At 36.8% G+C, this 12,661-nt stretch overlaps 1 protein-coding gene across 2 annotated transcripts in view; it reads right to left on the bottom strand.

The window, feature by feature from the left end:
• RBMS2 (RNA binding motif single stranded interacting protein 2) overlaps window positions 1–7,361 on the bottom strand; it is a 40,520-nt gene extending 33,159 nt beyond the window's left edge. The window contains exons 1-2 of one of the 2 annotated variants that reach the window (XM_033117298.1): window positions 7,174–7,361; window positions 6,615–6,680 (exon numbers count right to left, since the gene is read on the bottom strand). The gene's annotated coding sequence lies outside the window, so the exon portion shown is untranslated. The remainder of the gene's footprint in view (window positions 1–6,614; window positions 6,681–7,173) is intronic. The other variant, XM_033117297.1, reaches the window with a different exon arrangement.
• Between the last annotated feature and the right edge of the window lie 5,300 nt (window positions 7,362–12,661).

The following is a 12,661-nucleotide window of genomic DNA, read 5'->3' as shown; positions in this document are numbered from 1 at the left end:
ATTGTGTGGCTCCTGGTTTCCTGTGTCTCCAACCCAGCCGCCAGTGAGAGTAAGTGGTATGACTCCCCCATCTATGCTCTGTGGGTGTTCCTTTTTGGCCTCACCATGTCCTGCGTTTTATGTGGGGAGCGGGATCAGAGACCCGCTGAACGCCCTATATGACACATGGCGCAGCGAAGCAGGGTCCCCCGCACGACACAGGACTTTAACAGACATGATCAGTCCAGAGGGTATGTGGGAGGAGTTGGGCTCATGGGAGGAGTTCTTGCACTCTATGTCATCGAAAGAACCCTACAGGAAGAACTCTATGCTGAAAATGAAGCTCTATGGTTGTAACTGCCCTTCTCCTTAACTTCTTTTTCCTCTCTATAAGTATCTCTCCATTTTGGCACACAGGGCCGCATGGCTTGCCATGTCTGCATGTACCGAGTTGCAACACATTCTCCCCCACCCCACCACCCAATAAGTCCTTTTTGGTGATGAAACGCCTAGTTGATACTGAGTTTTTTTCTGTTGACAGGGGGACATAGGGAAGGCAAAGAAAGGCTGGGTAAATAGTGGGTATGGGGCTAGGGATTTAACTTTGTTTAGCATGTAATATACAGTCGTTAAAGATTTTATACAAGAAATAGCTCAGCATTGGAATGTTGGTAGGTTGTTCCTGGCAACAGTATAAAATTACCTAGGGCAAGGGGGTTGAGGCCGGAGAAATAGGAATCAAGGAGATTGTGTGGGATGTTTTATTATCAAAGTAAAGATAATCTGTATTCAGAGCCTAAATTAGTGTAGTAGGGTTAAAAGGGAAAAGGAGGAATCAATGGAAAGAACGTTACCATTAAACTTTAACCAACTGAGTTAACTTTATTATTAATAACAGAACGAGTAGCTGCTGCCCTCAGTCAAGAGATGTTAGACCTTAAAGTTCTTAGTCCTCAGTTCTACTAAATTGAATTTGATGGAAACTAGATGAAAATGTAGTAAATACAAAAAAGTTCTCTCTCCCTATTTGAACTATAAAACAATTATAGTATTGCTTCCCACTTTCTTCTCTCTTGAGTAAATACTTCTGAAAATTTCAGGTACTCAAGCTTCTAAAAAGACTGAAGATTCTGGCAAAGCGCACCAGTCAGTTTTACTCTCATCATTGCCTCCCACCCTCCGTTGGTCTTCAATATGTTAAGATTAAGAGAAAATAGAAATTTATGCAAGTAGGCCAGGGAAGGCAAATTATCCCAAGTTAAACTGCAGTCCCATTTTTTTTTTTTCCAAAGGAAATGGTTGTTGATACTCTGAGGAGTTAAATTATAATAACACATGCCAGGAAGATGATGTCAGCGAAGGCGTGGTTAGGCCCTTTACAAGTCTGAAATTCCTTTAGTTCCAAACATTTCCTCTTTCAATCTCACCTATATTCAAATCTCTCCACTAAGGGAACTCTGAAACATTGAAGAAACTGTTGAGACTTTAGAACACTGATCTTTTTACTTCAGTCTTTTTTAATGAATCAAGAATAATTGAAGGCTACTAAAATATTTTTAAATGTACATTATTTTGCAGAATTTCTCTTTGAAATCCACATTTTCCCCTTTCTTTGAATATTTTAATTTCAAAAAAAGGACTGGATATTCAACCCTCCATCCTGAGAAAGAATCTGCCTTTATTAGGCATTATACATTTGCTGATCGATTCCTGTATTTACCACAGCCAAAAAAGAATATGAAAACTATGCTTGTCATGGGCTCCTCAGGAAACAACTTCCTGATAAGTGAAGTATACAAATATGTTTCAAAATAAAACAATCCTACTTTTTAAAATAAAGTAAATAAAATTAATACACTTGAAATAAGCAAGTAACAACAGTGATATACAAATAGCTTTTCAAACTGAGCTCACTGGCAATTATTTTTTATTCCACAATCTAGAACTAATAACTACAGTAAAATTATGACATAAAAATTCTTAAAGTAGCACATCTTTACAGATCTATTATTTCTAGATTTCTATATAGCGTAATGATGGATAACAAAAGCAGATTTTAAAAATTTTAACTTTATTGAGATAACATTGGTTATAACATATAAATTTCAGTGTACATTATCATTCAATATCTGTATATTCTATTGTGTGCTCACCACCAAAAGTCTAGTTTCTTTTGTTACCGTATATTGACCCCTTTACCCAGTCTGCCCTCCCCATACTCCCCTGCCCCTCTGGTATCCACCATTCTGTTGGTCTGTATCTTCGAATTTTTGGGTTTTGTTTTTGTTGTTGTTGTTGTTCATTTGTTACTTTTTGTTACATATTCCACATATGAGTGAACTCATACAGTTTTTGTCCTTTTTCGTCTAACTTATTCCACTTAGCAGAATACTGTCAAGAGCCATCCAAGTTGTTTCAAATAACAATCTTTCATATCTTTTTTATGGCTGAATAGTATCCCATTGTGTATATATACCACATCTTGTTTATCCATTCATCCATCAGTGGACACGTAGGTTGTTTCCACATCTTGGCTATTGTAAATAGTGCTGCAATGAACATAGGGGTACAAAAATCTTTCCAATTAGTGTTTTCATGTTCTTCAGATCAGATAAATACCCAGAAGAGGAACTGTTAGATAACCTGTTAGTTCTATTCTTAATTTTTTAAGAAAACTCCATACTGTTTTCTACGGTGGCTGCACCAATTTACAATCCGACCAACACTGTACAAGGGTTCTCTCTTCTCCACATCCTCACCAACACATAATTGTTTTTTCTCTTTTGATAATAGCCACTCTAACAGGTGTGAGATAATATCTCATTGTGGTTTTGATTTGCAATAATTAGTGGTGTTAAACATCTTTTCATAAGCCCTGTTGGCCATCTGTATATCTTCGTTGGAAAATATATATTCGGATCCTCTGCTTGTTTTTTAATGAGATAGTTTTGTTGTTATTGTTGTTCAGTTGTATGAGTTCTTTATATATTTTGGATATAACCTCTTATTGGAAGTATCATTTGCAAATGCCTTCTCCCATTTGGTTGGTTGCCCTTTTGTTTTGTGATGGTTTCCTCTACTGTGGAGAATCTTTTTAGTTTGATGTGGTACCGGTTTGTTTATTGCTTTTGGTGTCAAACTCACAAAAAACATCACTGTGACCAATGTCCAGAAGCTTATTGCTTATGTTTTCTTCCATGTATTTTACTGTTTCTGGTCTTACATCCAAGTCTTTGGTCCATTTTGAGTCAATTTGTGGTATAGACAGTGAGCTAGTTTATTTTTTTGCATGTGGCTGTCCAGTTTTCCCAACACCATTCATTGAAGAGACTTTCTTTTCTCCATCGTGTATTCTTGGCTCCTTTATCGTAAATTAGTTGCCATATGTGTATGGGTTTATTCTCTGGGCTCTCAATTCTATTCCATTGGTCGGCGTGTGTGTTTTTCTTTAAAGCAGATATTTGTAATTTGTACATTTTCAGAAGTTTAGAGTTTGACTGTTCTTTATTTATTTTAGTTTTAAAATGTATTAGACAGGTTCAAGAACTTTATTACATAGGCTTGTTCTATTTGAGAAACTAAGTTCTTGATAGAAATGGCAAATAAGCCAATGTCAAAATTAAAATTTTACCTTGTCAAAGAAAAAAGTCTGGTAGGATACATACACCAAACTGCTAAAAGTTATTTTCCTGAGGGATGAGATATGGGTAAGGAAAAGACTTGACTTTTAATTTTATATACCTCTTATGCTTATTTTTTAATGGGCATGTCTTACATTTACTACTAAAAACTAAAAGTTATTTTTTAAACTTAACTTTGAGTGTAAAAACACAAATTGCATAAGCAAATCGATCCAAAATACTCTCCCCACAAAGAGAAATGAACACATTAAGCTCTATATATCAACACAAAAACAAACAGCCATGTGTAATGCTTTAGTTTAAATACACACAATATGCACAAACCTATATATACACACAAGGAGTCATATATATAGCCACAAAGTGATGTCATTATAACATTGACCCATAAGAACCCAAAGAATTCTTGACAAATACATTAGTAAATATGTATCTAACCCTCCCACAATGTTTCCTGAATTTTCTCAAACATTACAAGGTATCAGGAAGAGATATAAGATTTGAATCTAAATCCATAATCATACCTCTTGTCCCCTATACTATCCTAGATTTAGAAGATAGTTAAATGTTTTTATCCTGTAAGTGTGAAAGGGGGGTAGAGAGCGAAGGAAAGAGAAGATTTTAGATAGCATTATATACATGAAACCCCTAATAGGAAAAATCTAATTTCTGTAATTAATTTTACTTTATTTAATGGGTCTGGTAACCTGAAAAGACTTGGAAGGAAAAATTAGGAAGGACACTTTCATACAGTACTATATAAGATTTGAAAAGAATAAAGCAGATGAAATATCCCTCTAATCAAAATCATATATTCATATATGTGTGTGTATATTATATATGTTATGGATAACCAACAAATACATATGGACCCATGTTTCTTAAGGATATAAACAGAATGAATACCATATAAACTAACACCGATAAACTAATACTAAGTGCTTTGGGGTCTAAATGTTTACCTACTGCCTTGATCAGATACTTTGTTTAATCTACCTGTAAGTCTCTTTAGGTATATGAGAAAGCAACAGGTATCCTTCCAACCCTCCAACATGCCTTCAGATGATCAAAAGATCCCTGAATGTCTACAGTACCTTTTTCTTCAAAGAACAACTGCAACACCAAGAGAGGGTAAAGGGTATTCTGTTCCAGCGTGAAGTTCCTCCTAATCAGTATTGTGTGCCCTGAAATTCCAAGAAACTGCCAAGGATATTCCCTGGCAAATGTGGGCATGATTGTCCACCTTTCCCCAAACTGCTCGTGTGCCCAAGCATAGCACAACTCTGGCAGCCTCAGGTTAATCCTAAAGACTCCAAAGATCCCTGCTGATCCTGATTATCTGCAGATTTCAAGCACCAGCTCAGCAGCAAAACCCAAGGAATCACAGAGCTTTTTGCCTAATCCCAAGGTGGGTCTTCTCTTAAAACTCCTTCCCTTCAGGCTGGGTGTGGTAGGGTCTCTGTCTAATCTAGAAGAGTACACCCAGTTCTGGATGAAACTGTTGTGATATCACTGACTGTATTTCTGCTACCTGATAATGCTGGTGGAATGGGTACCAAAGAAAATTGGGTGGGGGAGAATGGAAACAGTTAATCAAAAAGATTAGGGGGGTGGGCTGGGGGCCAGAGTCTGAGATGACATATTATCCCTGTGGAGATAGGGTATATTAGCCGAGGGTCAAACTAACTTCTTTCACAAAGATACAAACTTGCAAGCTTGATTTGTTTTTATTCCCCTGCTTTCTCAGGCCTCACATACAAAGACTGTAAATTCCTGGAACTTCAGAACCAGGTGAGAAAAGAATGAGCCGAAAAGTGGTTTGAAAAGGGAGAGGAGCTGGAGAGGTGCTAAAATGAGAGAGGAACCCCTTTCCTGTCTTAAGAGAATGTAAAGCCAAGGGCACTCCGGATCCCCAGAAAAGGAAGTAGCTGAAGTCCAAAAAAGAGCACTTTCCCTACCTTCTTGTTTGTTCTTAGTTATAAAGCCAAAAAGTCGAAATCCCAGGTCTGGAAGCCACTGATAGCAGCATTTTCTCTTTAATGATTGGGAGCTGAGAGAAAGAAGAGGGAGAGGGACAGGGAGGGGGAAGAGAGAGGGGAGAGAGGGGGGATCTTCTCTCCTTTCTCTTCCCCCTCTCATTTCTCCCTCTCTCTTTCTCCTTCTTTCTTTCTTCCTCTTTCCTTCTCCTTTCTTTTTCTTCTCCCTGTTTTCTCCCCCTTCTCCCCTCTTTCTCTCGCTCTTTTTTTCCATCAAATGCTGCTATGGCTTCTTCTCTTGACGTCACTAGAGAGAAAGTTAACCAGAGTCTGAATGAGAGGCACTTCCCTGGGTCCTAGATGCCCAAGATGTTATTTTTTAAAGTTTTTAACAGGCTTAGTAGTTAAAGAGCAAAAAAGAAAAGTTCTTATGTCGTCCTTTTCACAACTCTGTCCCTTTCCTCTGTGAAAAAGTTCTAATCCCATGAAAAGACAATAAGGATTTATTTCCCTTAAATGTCAACTAGAAGATTTCAAAGTTTGATTTTACAGGGGCCTCTGGGAACACTGCCTTGGAGAACATGTGAAGAAAACCATATTGAGAGAGAACATGTAAGGTGAGCTCATGGGACTTTTCCCCCCCCTTCATATTTACAGTGATCTTATACATGAAGAAAGAAACACAGACGAGATCACCAAAGAACAGAGATAAAACAGAGAATGGGAAATAACTAGTTTGAGCTTGGACAGTTCTATTACTCTTGAGTCACACAGATGGGCTGATGTTTCTCACTCCTATTCGGAGTCCCCCAGGTATGACTTCATACTTAGGAAGGAATTATCAAACTGAACTATGTCATAAAACTTGGTGCCTAGTAGTTTCTTCTCCCCCACCCCCAATTTTTTTTAGTCAAAATTGCCTACTGGTTTCTTCAATTATAAGCTATCTTATTTGGCCCTTGATCCCATTATTTCCTGGTCTTCAAGTTCCATGAATCTGAAACAATTAGTTACTCACCAAACCTGGAATTTGGTGCCCAAACTGAAGTCAGAGTTGAGATGTTTGCTTCAGGTTGTCTCTGAGCTGTAGAAAAAAATAACTATTTTAATATATTTTTTAAACCTTTATTTATTTAAGTGTGTTTTTCCAGGACCCATCAGCTCCAAGTCAAGTAATTGTTTCAATCTAGTTGTGGAGGGCGCAGCTCACAGTGGCCCACGTGGAGATCGAACCAGCAAACTTGTTGTTAACAGCACCACACTTTAACCAACTTAGCCAACCAGCCGCCCCCAAAATAACTATTTTAACAAGCATATGTTTCACAAAGAAGAAAATTACCAAGCTCTTAGGAAAAAAGAACATAAACTTAGAGTCAGGAACCTAACACAGTTATAACACTCACCTCTAACAGTATCAAAGGAATGTCTTGTAGAAGTAGCTTAACAAGAAAACAAAACCCAGAAAAACAAAAGAAAGAAAGAAAATAAACCTGTAGGAAGCCAAATTTAAGAATGATACCCAGTAAGTCCTACCCATCCAAGTGGAAAAGGGATGTAGAATGAAAGCCTTCAAATACCTTCTTAAGGCCACATTGCTGCCATCATGGATATTCTCTTCAGACATAAATTAACCCGTCTGCTTGCCACAACAAACATTAAGCCCAATCCCCTCTTAAATTAAGTCCAGGCTGTAGTCTAGTTTTTCTCTCCCTTTTTTGCTATGATAATAGGACAGACAGTACCAATATTCTGCAGAGTAAATACATACATACCACACCCCCAATCTCTAACTTTCATTTCCAATAGGACAGGAAGTGCCTGCTCAGCTCAAGGGACACAGGAAGGGGTGGGAACAGCCTCAATGTGGCAATTGCAACAGAGATTGGAAGCACAGCAGCCAACAGTAAATAAATTAATAAAGGCATCTCTCAGTGATACCATATATTTTTTTTAACTTTTATTTATTTTAAGTGTGTTTTTGCAGGACCCATCAGCTCCAAGTCAAGTAGTTGTTTCAATCTAGTTGTGGAGGGCGCAGCTCACAGTGGCCCATGTGGAGGTCGAACCGGCAACCTTGTTGTTAAGAGCACCGCACTCTAACAAACTGAGCTAACCAGCTGCCCCCCATATTTTTTTAAAGTCCCCCTTCTGCCCTCAGACATTCTCATTCATTATACACCACGTTATCCTTGCCATTTAGGCCTTTAGTTGATGTGGTACAAAAACCTTAATCTTTAAGGCCTGATTTATAATGGGATTTATAATGGTAGTCAATCTAATTTAATTTTTTAAAAATTCTAATATTTTCAATGTGTTGTGTTCTCCTACTGCCTTCCTTAATGCTCATTTACATCTTAGAATTTAAAATAGTTAAAGCCGTGAGTTATAGAGAGAAGTAGACATGAGTGCAAATCCTAATGTCACCGTGAGTCACAATTTATGTGACTACAGGCCAAGTTACTTAACATCTCTGATTCACTCATTGGCCAAATGGAGATAATACCTACTGTATTAGCCTTTGGAATCAAATCTAAGTCTTGTTCAGTCCTGTCACTCACAAGCTGAATGTCACTGGGAGAATTACCTCACGTATCTGAACCTTTTCTCATCTGTAAAACAGAGTAAAGAAATAGTATCATCAACTTCCTAAAATTGTAGTGAAATGGAATAAGGCGATATCTACAAAGCCCTTAGGGAAGTGCCTGGCATTTAGTAAACATTCAGTAGATGTTAGCTCCGTTACGATTAATTACTCTACTGTCTCCCAGTGTGTATCCCTCTGGGTATTCTGTAACCCACATTTCATGATCGGAGGTGAACATTTCCAAAAACTAGTATCTTAGTTACAGTCAAAAGATTATACTAGGACTAGGCAGGCTAAACGTTATAACTGGAAATACTGAATAAGAAGTTTCCAAAATCACCCAATCCAATTTCTTCTCTTTCTTTACCTTCCAAACAATCTCATTATATGGAAATTCTTTTCATAACTTTCAGTCTCCTGGAAATTGGTGGACCATCTATTATCTCTAGAAAAAAGGCAAACAAAATAATACAGAACCAAAGCACACTAGATATAAGACACCCCAGCTCCCATTTCTCTAGGGTCCTACTACTTTAAGAAACAGAAATAGATGTAAGGAAAAAAAATGTAGGATTTTCATGCATCCTAAGATTTACTGCCATTCCTAAACTCTAAAAGTAGACTGTATCAGATAAAAGGGAGATAAAGGATCTCATGAAATAAATTCTATTTTACATAAACTAATATAAAAACCTAGGGTTTTGTGGGGCCATACAAGTAAAATGATCCAGATTTGTGAACTGATGCCAAAAGTTAACTGTGTCAAAGAGTGCCAAGACCAGAAACTACATCCTTTATTCTTGTAAGTATATTTTTATAGGAGGTTACGGAATTTTGTGGAAGTGATAGAGAAGGTAATGGAGTTCTGTGGATATATTCAGAAAGTATATGAGAGGAAGGAGAATCTTCTTTCTTCCAGTGTGTTCATTTTGCTGCCTCTATCTGCTTTGCCCATTATAGTTGCCCACATGTTTCTGGATTTAGTCAATGACTCTCAAATTCTTAGTTCTCATGGGCCCAGCACCCAAGAGTTGCCTGGAGGTGAAAAAGTAAAATAAGAGTTATTGGATTTCTTGGAAAGAGATATTTGTACCTCTAATTCAATATAAACTGGTTTGTGATTTCTCCAGAAAAACAACACTTTTAAATAAGTGTTGTTATTGGCAAGATCAACCCTGATCTGTATGTTGAAAGATGTCTGCATGCTACTATTGGCCCCTCCACTTCAGGGTGCAGAACTCAAAAGAATGTGTTACCTGCAGACGTGCTAGACCCTAGATAGACATTCAACTAGAGCCAGAGTGATGTGGTACATACTGCGTCTGAAAACAGGGAGGCGGGGCCAGTTTGCTAGAGTGAAGCTCTGAATGTGGTTCAGAGACCTGAAGAAGGTACATTAGGGCCTAATAGGGGACACTTGTTTTCAGCTGTTAATACTCTCTGTGGATTATCTTTCCTCCCATTGATTAATTTGTGTGCCCAAAAGACTAAGTAATGGAAATAGACCAAAAAGTTGAATTTATTTCATGGTAAAGAGATGAGGTAATGCCTTAGGAAGAAGAGGGGAAAAAAGAGTATTATTTAACACATCAGCTTCTGTAGGCAAGAAAATTTAAGAAGATGTATCAAACAACAAAAGCTTAGCCCTGCCCCCTTCTGATATAGGATGGAATGACAAAACTGGTCTAAAACTAGAAATTGGGAAAGTTTGGCCTCTCAACTCCTTGACTTAACTCACTGGAAAACAGGGCAAAGACAGACAACTCTGAGGAATTATTTATCTCACTCACACCCTAAATATCAGTGCTAATAATATGCTCTCCTCTCCTATAGCAACAGATACTTTGGTCAAAAACTACAGGGAATATCCTAACAAAATCTTCAAGTATACTTGTCCTTTGCCAGACACTAAAGAAATACAGGAATCAAATTACATAGAATCTCTGGGTCAGAAAATTAGCATAATGTAGAAAGAAAGGACTAGATTCTGTGTATACCCAGAATGGAAGATATTATTCATAAAAACACTGAAAATAGTGTTGCCAGTGATAGAACGGCACATTGGGACATCTATGGGCTTTTTCCTTTGTATTTATAATATATACTATTTTTCTTTTATTGCTTATTTTTGTATCATTAGGAAGTCAGAGAGCTTAAATTTACTTGTGTCTCTCATCTATGTGCTAGATAAAACTATGTTGCTATTATCACATTACAAAGACACCACCTTAAAGGGTCCATCATAAATTTGTATTCCTGTAGCATTCTGTACAAAATTTTTATAGGCTTTTAACTCTGCCCCCAACTTGCACCCAGATTATGAGTTCCTAGGAAGCAAACACCAACTTCCTTAATCTTTTTATCTTTAACACCTACACATAATTATGTTCAAGAATGTAGCTAGAAGAACACAATTTTCACTTCCTTTTAAAAAAGTGTCTCCAATGGGAAAGTGAATTCCCATTGAATAATAAGAGAGCACTGCCACCTCCTGGGTAATATAGGTTGTGCATCCTTTAGCAAATAATAGGAAAACAAAGCATAGAATTTGTACATAGGTAGATCAGAAGTTTGAAATTTAAATGCAGCTCTACTATTTGCTGTGTTAAACTGCAAAATCTCAATCTTCTAAACATCAGTTTCCCCTTCTATAAAATGGGCAACAGTATTTGTCCTATGTCTTAGGGATCTTCATATGTGGAAGAGGAAGAAACCTTCCTCTACCCTCCTAGGTTTTTATCGGCTGGCTTAATAATTAAATCGACATAAGATAGATTAATAAGAGAAAATAACCAAGTTGAATATATACATATGCATGGGAACCTCACATACATGAGAGAGTCAGAGACCCCACATATATGAGAGGCTAGAAGACAGAAAGGGAAAATGAAGTATATTTGACATTCTTAGCTAAGGATCACCTTGGGTCTTCAGAGGCGGGGAGGGTCATTGCAGAGCCATAAGAGCAGATGTTCAGTAATTAGAAGTCTGCCCTGCCCTATAAATAGGTCATAAAAAGTTATTTCTGGTGATAACTCTTATTATGGGTAAGGCCTCTAATTTATATTCTTTAAAGAAGAGGCAAAAGTTTCTCATGAGCCTTCAGGGTCTTGATTGCCTTCAACTCAAAATAATTCACATGCCAAAGTGGCATATTTTGGGGAAGGCTGTTGTGAATCTCTACACATGACAAGCAGATCAGATAATGACTGTTAAAGGTACTTTGTCGATTATAAAACATTTTACAAATATGAGATGTTATCCCTCTTGTTCCTTAACTACAAACAGCCTGCAGCCTGAGGGTCAGAGCCAACTCATTCAATTTTACATGGCTAATGGCAAATTTTTTTCTTTACATGTTAATGTAGGCTCACCATCACCCACTTATTAAAATGTGTTGTTGAACATAAAAATATGCTAAACTAAATCTACACAGAGACACCATTTCTCACCTACTAGGCTGGCAAAAATCCAAAAGCTTAACAATGAACGGTTGGAGAGACTCTGTTAAAAAGGTACTTTTATATATTGTTTGTGGAAATGCAAAATAGCATAACTCCTTTCACTCTATCTAGCAAAATTACATATGCTTTTACCCTTCAACCTAATAGTTCTACTTCTAGGAATACATTCCAAAGATACAATGGCAAAAATAAGAAAAGACAATATATACAAGGCATATTCATATTAGTAAGCAAGGAAGCTATCAAAAACTACGAGGTTGTTTTACCACACACCTCAAATTCATGATCTTAAAATGAGATTTGAATTTTTATTGAGTACCTTAAAAAAGGTAATATCAAAATCATAAAATTAATATTGATATGCATTGTGAGTCATATCTAAACCTCGGTATAAATATAAATTTTATTTCCTGTTTTAATTTCAGAGGAACTACTGTTTGGGAACACTATTAACAAATGTTTTCTAAATTACTGTTTCTCATTTTCAGTCATACCCTAATGATTCCAGCAAACTAATGTCCTGTCTTCCAAGATATGCACCAAACACATTAAAAGTCCTACAGGGTCCTAGATAGTTTTCATTTAATTACTCATTAAAGAAACATTTATTTTCCTATTGTAACAAGTATGAAGTTTTTTGATTGTTTATAAAAGAATCTGTCAACCATCAAAAAAAAAAACACAACAACTCACCAAACTACTGGGATTGTGTCAAAAGGATTCAAGAGTCAACTTGAGGGGACTCCCCACTCAAGTCCAAAGACGGGACAATTTGAGCATCAAAACTAATAACAAATGCAAAGAATAAACACATCATAGTTATTAAAGTTCATAAATTTATAATAAATTTTTAAAACTAACTGATCACCTTTAGAATAATTATGGAACCAATTTATTATTCTTAACATTAGCAAGTAAAAAGAAACAAATCAAATACACAGCCTACCTTTTGTACATGAACTGTATCTCTGAATAACCAAGTAATTGATGAAGCAAAGTCCTTCTTTATAAAAGAGT

The sequence above is a fragment of the Rhinolophus ferrumequinum genome, chromosome 10 (assembly GCF_004115265.2).
Source record: "Rhinolophus ferrumequinum isolate MPI-CBG mRhiFer1 chromosome 10, mRhiFer1_v1.p, whole genome shotgun sequence".
NCBI classification, from domain to species: Eukaryota; Metazoa; Chordata; class Mammalia; order Chiroptera; family Rhinolophidae; genus Rhinolophus; species Rhinolophus ferrumequinum.
This window is presented reverse-complemented; position numbering and strand designations above follow the sequence as displayed.